The sequence below is a fragment of the Oryctolagus cuniculus genome, chromosome 4 (genome assembly GCF_964237555.1).
Source record: "Oryctolagus cuniculus chromosome 4, mOryCun1.1, whole genome shotgun sequence".
Taxonomy (NCBI): domain Eukaryota; kingdom Metazoa; phylum Chordata; class Mammalia; order Lagomorpha; family Leporidae; genus Oryctolagus; species Oryctolagus cuniculus.
In genome coordinates this window covers 175,609,341-175,622,832 of record NC_091435.1, presented here as the reverse complement: position 1 = coordinate 175,622,832, position 13,492 = coordinate 175,609,341, and the positions used below count along the sequence as shown (strand labels likewise).

General features: G+C 43.7%; 1 protein-coding gene across 15 annotated transcripts in view; it reads right to left on the bottom strand.

Moving 5' to 3' along the window:
* The window catches only part of TMEM108 (transmembrane protein 108), a 351,011-nt gene that overhangs the window by 256,946 nt on the left and 80,573 nt on the right, over positions 1-13,492 (bottom strand). The window lies entirely within an intron of this gene.

The window sequence follows — 13,492 nt, the reverse complement described above, 5'->3', positions numbered from 1 at the left end:
AGCCTAGTGAGCCGCGGCGCCGGCTTTTTTTTTTTTCCTTTTTAAATGATTTTATTTATTTTACTTGAAAGTCAGAGTTACACAGAGAGAGAAGGAGAGGCGGGGGGAGGGGGTGGGGGGGAGGGTGCCATCTAATGGTTCACTCCCCAGATGGCCAGAGCTGTGCCAATCAGAAGCCAGGAGCTTCTTCCGGGTCTCCCATGTAGGTACAGGGGCCCAAGCACTTGGGCCATCTTCTACTGCTTTCCCAGGCCATAGCAGAGAGCTGGATTGGAAGAGGAGCAGCCGGGTCTCAAACCAGTGCCCATATGGTATGCTGGCACTGCAGGTCAGCGCGTTAACCCGCTGCACCACAGTGCCAGCCCCTACTTTTTACCTTTCTAGACAGCAGGTTATCTTCACCATTCAGGTATCCCTATGTAACTAATACCTGGTCTCTAAAACTGTCCACAGCTCTGGTGGATAGCGAGAAACTGCAGAAGTTGAAGCAGCAGCTCACATCAACGGTTCACGAAGTACTTTTAATTGGTTGGGCAAGGTAAATATATCAAATCTTTATTAGAAATTAAGAAACTATGTTAGGGCTATGTACATTCACATAAAAATTGTGGAAACTGGAAATATACATTGCAATACACAATAAATAAGCTAAAATCAACATTTCTTCCTAATGCCTGAGTCACTTGTTTTAAGAAGCAGAGGGAGCAAAGAAAGAATTCCTGCTGTGAAATTAGAAATCTTAAGACTCAGTAGCTCCCAGCATAAAACAAAGAACGAATCAACTAGATTCAAGAGTTCTAAGTGATGTTCAGTCAAAACAGAAAACTCAACAGTATCTTTGGGAGGGAGTATTATTTCATATGCAAAGAGGGAGAGCTAAAGAGAATTTTTCCTTAAATATTGTCACCTCAATCACAAGCAAATGAGAACCATGGTATAAAATCAACGTTTTTCAACTTCCAAAAGTTGGAAAGAATATCCCATTTTTAAAAATAGAGCATTGGGGCCAGGGCTGTGGCCTAAAGTGCCAGCATCCCATATGGGGGCCGGTTCTAGTCCCAGCTGCTCCTCTTCCGATCCAGCTCTCTGCTATGGCCTGGGAAAGCAGTAGAAGATGGCCCAAGTCCTTGGGCCCCTGCACCCACTTGGGACACCTGGAAGAAGCTCCTGGCTCCTGGCTTTGGATTGCACAGCTCCGGCCATCGCGGCCATCTTGGGAGTGAACCAGCAGATGGAAGACCTCTCTGTGTCTCTACCTCTCTAACTCTTCCAAATAAATAAATCTTTAAAAAAATAAAAAGAGCATTTAGGTTTATTTCCACATTATTTCCAATCTCCTATATATCCATTCTACTTTTCTCTTACAAATCCAAGAGACATGGGGCCAGCGCTGTGGCGCAGTGGGTTAAAGCCCTGGCCTGAAGCGCCAGCATCCCATATGGGCGCTGGTTCTAGTCCCGCTGCTCCTCTTCCGATCCAGCTCTCTTCTATGGCCTGGCATAGCAGTGGAGGCTGCCCTAAGTCCTCGGGCCCCTCTACATACATGGGAGACCCAGAGGAAGCTCCTGGCTCCTGGCTTTGGATCGGCGTAGCTCTGGCTGTTGCAGCCATCTGGGGAGTGAACCAGCAGATGGAAGACCTCTCTCTGTGTCTCTAGCTCTCTCTGTAACTCTGTCTTTCAAATAAAATAAATCTTTAAAAAATACCCAAGAGACAGAATTTCCACTGGCACACATTATAAAACCCAAGAATGTTCCTGACATTTCCATCTTAACTCTATTGTTCTCCTAACTCCTGGAATCTGAGAGTCAGACACAATGACTGTTGTGATACTTTTCAGTAACAAGAAGTGAAGTTTCCTGTCAAAAGACGCGCTCTCTCCGCTTTCATCACACACAAAGCAAGCTGCTTCCAGGAGCACCTTCACAGACAGATGAGCTTCTGAGACCCTGAAAATGCACTCAAACAACGAAGAAATGAATCAGAATGACAGATCAGTTTGTGGGAGTTTTTACCTTTTAGCTATAGCAAACTGTGTGATTTATTTCCCAATTAGTACTGATTCTTGGGTCGGAGACCTGGCTCTTTCGCTCTAGAGCTGTTAGGAGCAGATTCTGGGTGTTAATTAAATAAAAGAGCTGAAAGTAAATGGGGAGTTTTTGTTATTTGGAATACTCCAGATCCCAGAGTAAGTGCAGTGGTTATAAAACATGTTCTATTTTAACACTCCCCCAGTAAATGCTTGCAGTCCCTAAAAATCCAGGTCTCCCATTCATCGGAGATGCTCAAATCCTCAGCACAGGTCAGAAGAGCAAAAAGGGAGCACCCATTTGTGGAGGAAGGAATCCAGGACCAGCACTGAGGATTAACCGCTTGGGTTTAAGCGCCATATAGCCTCTAACTTGCAAAGGGAGGGACAGCAGCCACTCACCCACAACAGCCTCCCTTCTCTAAGCAAACACAGGGGGATGGCGTATCAAGTGAAATAACATGGATACAATGAAAAATACAGATGCCAAAGAGGCCCACCTATCAACAAGAGTTTGCCTTTTTAAAACTGTTGTACAAACATCCCTGTATGACTTAGTTTCATCATCTTTAAATGGGAATAGCAATACTCACTTCATGGATGTTCTGAGGATTAAAGGAGAGAACATATGAAATTGTTTTAGAAGAGTGCTTGGCATAGAGCAAATATAAAAAGTATCAGCAATTCCTTTAGTACAAATCTACTTTATTTACCTAATTAGAACTGTGGAGAGACTCTAAACATGATAGATCCCAACATAAAGTGAAAAATTAAACACAAAGTAGAGATCAGCTATGCCCTCAGTGCCTGCCCTGGAATAACTGGGGTCCCAGTCAGAAACAAATCATTTTGGCCGGCGCCACGGCTCACTAGGCTAATCCTCTACCTGCAGCACTGGCTCTCCAGGTTCTAATCCCGGTTGGGGTGCCGGTTCTGTCCCGGTTGCTCCTCTTCCAGTCCAGCTCTCTGCTGTGGCCCGGGAGGGCAGTGGAGGATGGCCCAAGTGCTCGGGTCTCTGCACCCGCATGGGAGACCAGGAGGAAGCACCTGGCTCCTGGCTTCGGATCGGCGCAGCGCGCCAGCTGTAACAGCCATTTTGGGGGTGAACCAATGGAAGGAAGACCTTTCTCTCTTTTTCTCTAACTCTGCCTGTAGAAAGGAAGGAAGGAAGGAAGGAAGGAAGGAAGGAAGGAAGGAAGGAAGGAAGGAAGGAAGGAAGGAAGGAAGGAAGGAAGGAATCATTAACCTCAGGAAGATGGCTGCAACAGAACCTTAAGTACAGTGAAAAGCAAAAGACTGTGTCCATCATTAAGTGGTTTGTGCAAGGCCTTCCTGTCTTCTCTGTGCCTTGCTGGTCCATAGTGACTCCCCCAGTACAAGATGAACACAGGTGCTTTCAATGCAATCCTCTTGCAGATTTCCTATCCTAACAGACTGCTTGATTTGAGAAGATGATCTATAGGAAGGACAAAGGAAAACCAAAAGATCTATGTGTATTCACACCTTAATTCATTAAATCTGCTACAATCTTTAGCAGCATTCAGAGTTGTTTAATTTATGCAATTATAGACTTCTAACCAAGTTTCTAGCCTCTACTTTGGACTGGAATTTAGTCATTGGGATATAACTCATTACCCACCTATTATGTTTCTTATAGTAAACTCTTCTGCCTCCAAATCTTAGTTATGAAATTTAAATATCAGGGCATTTTAATCTTGTGAATCTGAAAGAAAACTGAAAATCTTGTTCTGAAGGATATAACTATCCCAGATGCTCTGCAAGAGATTTAGACATTTAATTAACTACAGTAGTATCTTACAACAAATCCATACTAATCGAAGGAAGATATGTGTGACAACATTGCATCATGGACATTTTAAGAAAATGGATTTGTATTAGAGTCATTCAAATTAAATGTTAACAAAATATCACCAAGTGAAAAATCTTTCCTGGACTAGCTTAACGACTAGAATCACTCATAATCAGTACATAGTGTGCTAATAGATCCACAAAAGGCATTTGAAAACAGCCCTTTCTCTCAAGCAGGTTAATATATTTCCTAGCAAACTTAATACTATTCATTTTCTCTGTGGGTCCCTTTTTCACAGGAAAAAAAAAAAAAAGTAAGCCTCACATTTGCCCTGGAGAAATTATTAAGGGCCATGAATTAACAGGGTACAAATGAACAGCACTGCTGAAGAAAGAATGAGGATTCTGTCAGACGGCTGCAGCCAATGCATCTGGATTTATTTTTAAATGGGTATTTATACGCCACTGTTCATCCACATTAGCAGGAGAGGCTCCGTCTTTGTACACGCAGCAGCAAAGAACAGCTGAATGAAGACAGCAGGCCAACTGGAGAGGGAGACTGGGTGGGAGGGAGTGCCTGCCCCTTTTCTGCTATTTTGCTTTATTTCCCCTCCTATCTGGTGTTCTGCTAAACACTCTGAAAGATTGCACAGAGAAGCCGAAGATGCCCTGACAACATATATTAAGAAAAGCACATGTGAAGATTCTTCCCAGCCTTTGTAAAATCGTCAGACTTCAAGAGTTAGAACATTTTAGTAGATTTCCAAAGCACTTCAGAGTCTAGAGAACATTCATCTTATCAGTCTTTTCTACCTGCTGACAGTAAATAGCGCTTTGCGCTAATTCACCAAATTTTTTTTTTTAATTCACCAAATTTAAACTACCCACTTTCTTAGTGAAGGACACCGAGGTTACCTCCAAACACCTTCTACCACAATAACCCTGTGTGAATATTCTATGTCCTATTATTATGCAACACACACACACACTTGCAAGATGTTCAAACTCTGATAAGAGAGTAACTGCTGGATCAAGGGGATGGGAATGGCCCTAACTGTAACAAAGTAATGTTAAATGGCTCTCCAAAAAGAGCAGACCATGTTCCTACCAGCAACCTCCGAGGATCCCCACAGCCCCAGAAACACTGAGCTCTCTAAAATACTATACAATAATATATCATTACTGATTTCCCTTGCATTTCTGTCATTACCAGTGACTTGAAATATCTACCCCAGGGGGCCGGCGCCGCGGCTCACTAGGCTAATCCTCCGCCTTGCGGCGCCGGCACACCGGGTTCTAGTCCCGGTCAGGGCACTGGATTCTGTCCCGGTTGCCCCTCTTCCAGGCCAGCTCTCTGCTGTAGCCCGGGAGTGCAGTGGAGGATGGCCCAAGTGCTTGGGCCCTGCACCCCATGGGAGACCAGGAGAAGCACCTGGCTTCTGCCATCGGATCAGCGTGGTGTGCCGCGCCGGCCGCAGCGCGCAGGCCGCAGCGGCCATTGGAGGATGAACCAACGGCAAAAGGAAGACCTTTCTCTCTGTCTCTCTCTCTCACTGTCCACTCTGCCTGTCAAAAAATAAAAAATAAAAAATAAATTATCACACAAATCTGTAAGAGGTAAAACCATATAATAATTTTATTATCTTTAATTGACAACAAAACTGTCTGGAGGCTGCCCTGCCCTGTCTGATCAGTAAGAAAGGATGAGTAACTCCTGTCTCTAGGACCTCTCCTCATTTTCACCAGCAGTGGCCTTGCTTTGCAACCCAGGTTCTCTACTTGCTTACTTTCCTAAACTCACTCTTTTGAAGCTCAGTTTCTCCCCATCAAATATGGGTAATAATGATTATATTTTCCTGACGAGGTTGTATTAAGAATTAAATGATTCCATTAAGGCTACATAGAACAGTGCCTGGCAACTACTCAGTGCTCAGGGAGTTTTAGCAGCTGCTGCTGTATTATTATTATTATTATTCAGCTTACCCTTGGGATGTGGAGGATGTACTAAAATAACACTGTAAACAGTCTCTTACAAATGCCCTCCAATTACATACTTTTTAAAATTCACTTTGGAAGGTTAAAGGCTGCATAACAGTTTGTGGATGTTTTATACTTTAAATATTGCACTTAATTCTAAACATTTTCCATTATCTATTTTTTCCCAAATTGGTTTAAACAAAACCTTGAAGACATAACAACTTCTTCCTGAAATGCTCTGGTGTTCATTCAAGGCCCTCCTTGCATCTCTATTCATGAATCTGGGGACTTCACTGATTAGATAAAACAAACCACTAGAAAACTGGCCTCTGCACAGCACTGCTGCTCTCCTTGTCAAGGATTATACTTATTCATAGCTCTCGCCACAGAGGTAAAGAGGATGAACATCAAAGAAATAAAGCAATGGGTGGTAACTGTAGCCTGAATACAAACAACCCTCCTTTCTCTCAATTTTAAAAAGTGAAGTAATTGGGCTGGCATATGGTGCAGTGGATAAAGTCACCACTTGCAACACTAGCATCTTGTATAGCAGCACCAACTGGAATCTTGTCTGCTTGGCTTCTGATCCAGCTCCCTACTAATGCACCTGGAAAGCAGTGGATGGTGGCCCAATTATTTCGGCCCCTGCCACCCACAAGTGAGACTGGCTGGAGTTCTGGGCTCCTGCCTCTGGCCTAGCCCAGATCTGGCTATTATGGCCATTTGGGGAATGAACCAATAGATAAAAGATACCTCTTTCCACTCCCTCTCCACCACCCTCTCAGTGACTTTCCAATAAATAAAACAAATCTTTATTTAAAATGAAATACAATGGAGGCAGAAGGCAGGGGATTACATAACATGGAAATGACAAATGCCAGAGTCAAGGGGAACAGAAAAGCAGCAACTGGAGGGCCTCTCAGAATCCTAAGTAAATGGTTAAAACTTACTGAATCAAAACCATTAGCACTCTAACCGATAGAATAAATAAAGGGGAGAGTGATCCAACATGGGAAGTGAGATACTCAGCAGACTCATAGAATGGCGGATGTCCTAAATAGCACTCTGGCCTCAGAATCAGCCCTAAAGGCACTCGGATCTGGCTGAAAAGCCCATGAGAGTATTTCAGGCATGGAAAGCCAAGACACTCTGGCAAAAAGATCTCAGTGAGTGAGATCCCAGTGGAAAGAACAGGTCTTCAAAGAGGGAGGTGCCTTTCTCTGAAGGGAGGAGAGAACCTCCACTTTGACTATGACCGTGTCTAAACAAGATAAGAGTCGGAGAACTCAAGGGGCTTCCATAGCCTTGGAAACTCATGACTGGTGCAAAGGGAGATTACTGATGCCATAAACAGGAGTGTCAATTGGTAAAGTCAACAACAGGAGTCACTGTGCACTTACTCCTCATGTAGGATCTCTGTCCTTAATGTGCTGTACACTGAGGCTTAATGCTATAACGAGTACTCAAACAGTATATTTCACTTTGTGTTTCTATGGGGGTGCAAACGATTGAAATCTTTACTTAATGTACACTAAACTGATCTTCTGTAAAAAAAAAAAAAAATTATCAATTCCCAACTTGACTCTCACTGGGATTAAACATGACAATAGGTCTTATCTGATTTCATCATCATTTAAAAAAAAAATCATTTATTATTTTTCACTTTATGTTTCTGTGTGGGAGCAAACTGTTGAAATCCTTACTTAAGGTATACTAAGCTGATCTTCTGTATATTAAGATAATCGAAAATGAATCTTGATGTGAATGGAAGGGGAGAGGGAGTGGGAAAGGGGAGGGTTGTGGGTGGGAGGGACGGTATGGGGGGGGGGGAAGCCATTGTAACCCATGAGTCGTACTTTGGAAATTTATATTCATTAAATAAAAGATAAAAAAAAAAAAAACCATTAGCACTATAGTACAAAGAGGACAGTTAGGGACTCTACAGTTTAAGTACTTGTTCAGTTAGCTGGTTGCTTCTGTAGGCCTCTGTCCCCTTACTGTACGATGAGGAATGGGACAAAATATCCTGTCCACCTTTCCTTCAAACCCTAAATTCTAGGATTTTATAGCTGACTCCTGTATCTAGATTTTTAATTTCCAACATGCTTGCACTAATACTATCACAGCTATACTGGAGGCGAAATGAATTGTTTTATTACATCATCCCAGCAGTTGCTATTGGTGGTGTAAAGTTTATCTCTTTGCAAGCCAAATGCACATATGAAAATCCAGCTATCACAGGTGACTTGAAGACAAGGATTCAAACTATTGAAAACAGCCAGGGGCCAGTGCTGTGGTATAGTGCGTAAAGCCGCCATCTGCAACACCAGCATCCCATATGGGCGCCAGTTCAAGTACCGGCTGCTCCACTTCCAATCCAGTTCTCGGCTATGGCCTGAGAAAGCAATGGAAGATGGCCCAAGTCCTTGGGTCCCTGCACCCACATGGGAGGCCTGGAAGAAGCTCTGGCTCCTGGCTTCAGATTGGCACAGCTCTGGCTGTTGCAGCCATCTGGGGAGTGAACCAGCGTATGTAAGACCTCTCTCTTTCTCTCTCTCTCTGCCTCTCTATAACTTTGCCTTTCAAATAAATAAATAAATCTCTAAAAAAAAGAAAAAAGAGGCAGCCAAGAAAGTAACAGACTAAAACTAATAATATCCAAAATAAATAGTCAGGTGCTCCCTCCAAAGACATCGTCTTAATTATACTTTTTCCAAGACATGACACCTTTGAAAATATAAGTTCAAAGATCTGAAGAGCTACTTATTTCTGTCCATAGATATCCTTTTTACCAGGGGGACCTGAAAAGAGCACCCAGAGAACACTAGAAGTCACCACTAAACCCCTGCACTCAGGATCTGTTGAGAAACATCCAGCACGCACTGCCAGGTCCTGAGAATCACCTCGAGATGCAGCACAGACGAATCCACACACATCACCCAGTGACACAACGGCAGTAGAACAGATGCCCGCTCAGGCTGTCAGTCAGGCAAACCACCAGGGAGAAACTGAACAGCAGCCGCCATCAGTGACCCAGTCCCTGAGCAGCTCAGCTCAGATAGAGGTGGAGGAAGCTGGAATCAGGAGTAGAGCCAGGACAGGAACCCAGGCACTCAGAAATGAGACGCAGGTGCCCAAAGTGCATGTTAACCCCTAGGCCACACATCCACCCCACGGACAAAGCCATTTGAGACATAGCAGATTTTTATTAACATCAGTTTATCTTGTGGGGCTGGGATGGAGGGTTTACTTGCTCCTTTATGTTCTTTGATATCATTTATAAGGTTATAAGACAAAGGGTAAAAATATATATAAAACAATCAACCTCATATGGCTCCTCACTTCATGGGTATCAAGTATTGAAAAAACAAAGATGTTGGAAGAATTCCACTCATCTTCTGAAAATTGACTTTAAAAAAAAGATTTATTTATTTGAAAGTCAGAGTTAGAGAAGGAGAGGTAAAGAGAGAGGGGCCCTCTATCCACTGGTTTACTCTCCATTTGGACGCAACAGCTGGAGCTGCACATGCAGGGTCCTAAGGACTTGGGATATCCCCCACTGCTCCCCCAGGCCGCAGCAGAGAGCTGGACTGGAAGTGGAACAGCCTGAACTTGAACCAGTGCCCACATGGGATGCCGGCACTCAGGTGGCGGCTTTACCTGCTACGCCACAGGGCCAGCCCCTGAAAACTGACTTTTAAAGTCAATACTGCTATAATGCTTGGCTCAAAATCACAAATTTGTTTCAATGCAATTATTATATTGCTATATTCATATGCATGGATTTTAAATTTTCTTGCACCAAAATAAACTTATCTTTAAATCTATTCTCTACAGATTTTTAGGAACACCCTCATCTTAGGGACTGATTTAGGTACAATGCAAATTGTTTTTATGTATCATTTCATACATGAGAAACAACAGATGACTGCAGAAAACTAACCTCAGTAGAACCAAAGCACATGTGCATGCCTCCAGTACCTACCAGATAACCTGGTTCATGTGTTTTGAGCCCTCATCTACATTTGCTGTTACAAACCCCTTCCAACTCAGGGAATCTTCTTCTTCCATTTTCGTGATAATCCACAAGCTGCAAACTTTCAACTGCCCATTTCCACAAGCAAATGTATCATGTTCCTCATACTACTAATGTCTTCCTTAACCATTTAACCATGTTAATGGTGTTACCATTTTTATAATGTGTCGGTGACCAAGACTCTTATATGATATTTCATTCATTTGAGAGAGAGCTCTTCCTACTCCTCAAATGTCCACAAAAGGCAGAGATATGCCAAGCTAAAGCCAGGAGCTAGAACTCAATCCAGGTCTCCTACATGGGTGGCCAAGTACTTGAGCCACCACTTGCTCCTTCCCAGAGTGCACATGGGCAGAGCCAGTACTTGAACCCAGGCACTCCTACATGGGATGCAGGTGTCCCAACTGGGGCCTTAACCACTAGGCCAAACACTAGCCCTCAGACAAAGACTTTGAGTGCTATGTAATTAATCCCGTTTTCCCTGTGGTTTTCCTTACACAATTTGGTATAGCATGGGGATTTTTAGTATGTTGCTCTACAGCAAAACTGTCTCTGCAAATTAAATTCTCTGATTTCTCCCTTACGATTGCAGCGGTCATATTAATTTACTATCAACTGATAGACTGAGTCGGTTGCTTAACCATGGGGACCCTTTCTGCTTCCCACTGGAATGTCCAGGACTGGGGAGCTCTGATTTTTATGCCTCTAAGCACAGGAATGTTGCCTGGTTAGTAGCTGTGTGTGAATGGGATTGGGGGAAAAGATTGCCTGACTCCTGGGGTGAGCTTTATGTACAGTTCCAGGTAGCACTGGACTTCTATAAATCATTTTAGTAATCTAGTTATTAAATATCAGAAAGTTTCTTTATAATAACAGTACAAGTTGGTATGACTGAAACTACCTTACAAATTAAACAGCTGTCACAGACTTTTAGGACATCTTTATTTTCTTTTTCTGACAGTAAATATCATACACACAAAGTATTTGTGTAGAAACAAGTAAAAAAAAATAAAGCCGCCTCACCAGTAGGCAAGTTCTGGAGTGGGATAAGACATACTAGTTGATCATTTAAAGAGAAAAACAAGTGAGTTTACACTTCCCAGAGCCATTTTGTTCCGGGGGAATCTAAGGCCACCATTAGCTTCTTACTTGTTACCATTCCTCTCACAATCCAGCTCCTTCTTTCACTATAGCCTTCAACAGCAGAGGCCAGAATGTTTATCTTTGTTTTTGCCATTTCTTCCCCAGTGGAAAAAAGAGCCTTTTTTTTTTTTTTTTAGGAAAGGAAAAAACTGCATTGCTATTAATATGGACAGAGTACATAAACCTTCACCGAAGAACACTCAAAGCCCTCAGGGCTTGTTCTTGTTCCCCAACAGATCAGTGTCGGTACAGACCTGCCAACTGTCTCCACCAGAACTAAATGATGCCCTGATGGCCTCCTTTAAGGAGAAACCCTTAGCTACCAAACATTTTCTTAAAGGGCGATGTGGGGTTGGAAGTCAGTTTATGTATGGATGAAAAATATGTGTGCATGTATCTGCAATACTTCGTGTGTGTGAGTGTGTGTGTGTGTGTTCCTTGCCCAGTTCCTACTGCTTTAGGGCAGCTTACAAAGAAACATACAGAGTATGATAAAATACACACACACACACACACACACACAATATTACAAATGAAGCAAAGGAATGTCTGTAAAATATAGTCATATTCAATAATGTGTGTGCCAGCCGGCGCTATGGCTCACTTAGCTAATCCTCCACCTGCGGCACTGGCACCCCGGGTTCTAGTCCCGGTTGGGGCGCCGGATTCTGTCCCAGTTGCTCCTCTTCCAGTCCAGCTCTCTGCTGTGGCCCGGGAAGGCAGGGAGGATGGCCCAAGTGCTTGGGCCCTGCACTCGCATGGGAGACCAGGAGGAAGCACCTGGCTCTTGGCTTCGGATCGGCGCAGCGCGCCGGCCGTAGCAGCCATTTGGGGGGTGAACCAACAGAAGGAAGACCTTTCTTTCTTTCTTTCTCTCTCTCTCTCTCTCTCTCTAACTCTGCCTGTCAAAAAAAAAAAAAAAAAAAACATTATTAAAAAAAATAATGTGTGTGCATATGAAGACAGGCATCATTCAAAGTCTCCTTCAGGAAAGTCTTCATAATCAGAGAGGGTGGTTTTCCAAAGGAACCCAGGAGACAGGCTTGCATGAAGGAAAACCAAGCACTGAAGCCAGAGGCCTGGATTCTAGTATCAGCTCCTGCCATTTACCTCCTAGGCAAACACGCAAAATAATAAAGGAAAAGTGGAATTTACAGATGAGATTACTTTGGAGTAAAATATTTTGAAATCCATGCATACCCGTATTTTAAACTTTCTGAGTTCAAGTATTTCGGGAATACTCCTCACCTAGGACTGTTACTTTTAAATTCAAATGACAATGTACCTAGGGTAAAAGCAGACCACAAATTCTGCCCTTAATCTTTAGCTACACTGTTCATAAATTCACAGTGGATGGGCACCCCGGAATTCAGATACAGTCTTGGATCTCAAGGACAGGATATGAACACACACTATGACCTCCAGATCCAAGGCAGTAGTCAGAGCCAAGCTGGGTCACCCGAGGATTGAGAAACCTCAAAAGAACTATGGCCTGATTTTCAATCTGCCCAAGCAGGGACAGGGGTTCTCAAAATGTGATCCCTGGACCAGCAGCATCAACATCACTGGGGAACATGTTAGAGATGCACACTTTAACAATCAGAAACGCTGGAGTGGGGGAACAACAACGTAATGTTAACAAACCCATCCAGGAGCTTCTGGTACACACACAAGTTCAAGAATCTCCACCTTAAGAGAAAGAATACTGTGTCGTTATGCTTGTAGCTATTTCAAGCAAGAGTTTAGAAAAGGACAGATTGGGGCCAGCGCCGTGGCTCACTTGGTTAATCCTCCACCTGTGGCGCCGGCATCCCATATGGGCGCCAGGTTCTAATCCCAGTTGCTCCTCTTCCAGTCCAGATGACCCAAGTCCTTGGGAGACCAGGAAGAAGCACCTGGCTTCTGGCTTCGGATCAGCACAGCGCCGGTCGTAGCAGCCATTTGGGGAGTGAACCAACGGAAGGAAGACCTTTCTCTCTGTCTCTCACTGTCTATAACTCTACCTGTCAAATAAATTTTTAAAAAAAGGAAAGGATAGATTTAGTTCAAGAATCCTAGTACCCTCTAACCCTGCTCTCAAACCTAGACTGGCTATGGATCCACACCACCCTCTGGTTATATGGAAACAATAACTAATGATCAACAATATGCTGATCACCCAGCAATACTCATCCAGCAGAAATGTCATGAATATACCTTTCAAATGGAGTTGGAAGACGTGTGAACAAAAAAAGAGGTAATTCTCTTAGAATGCAAAGAGTGTAGGGGGCCAGCGCTGTGGCTGAGAGGGTAAAGCTGCCACCTGCAGTGCCAGCATCCCATATGGGTGCTGGTTTAAGTCCTGGCTGCTCCACTACTGATCCAGCTCTCTGCTATGGCCTGGGAAAGCAGTGGACCCCACACCTGCGTGGGAGACTGAAGGAAGCTCCAGGTTTCGGCTCCTGGTTTCAGATTGGCACAGCTCTGGCCGTTGTAGCCAATTGGGGAGTGAACCATTG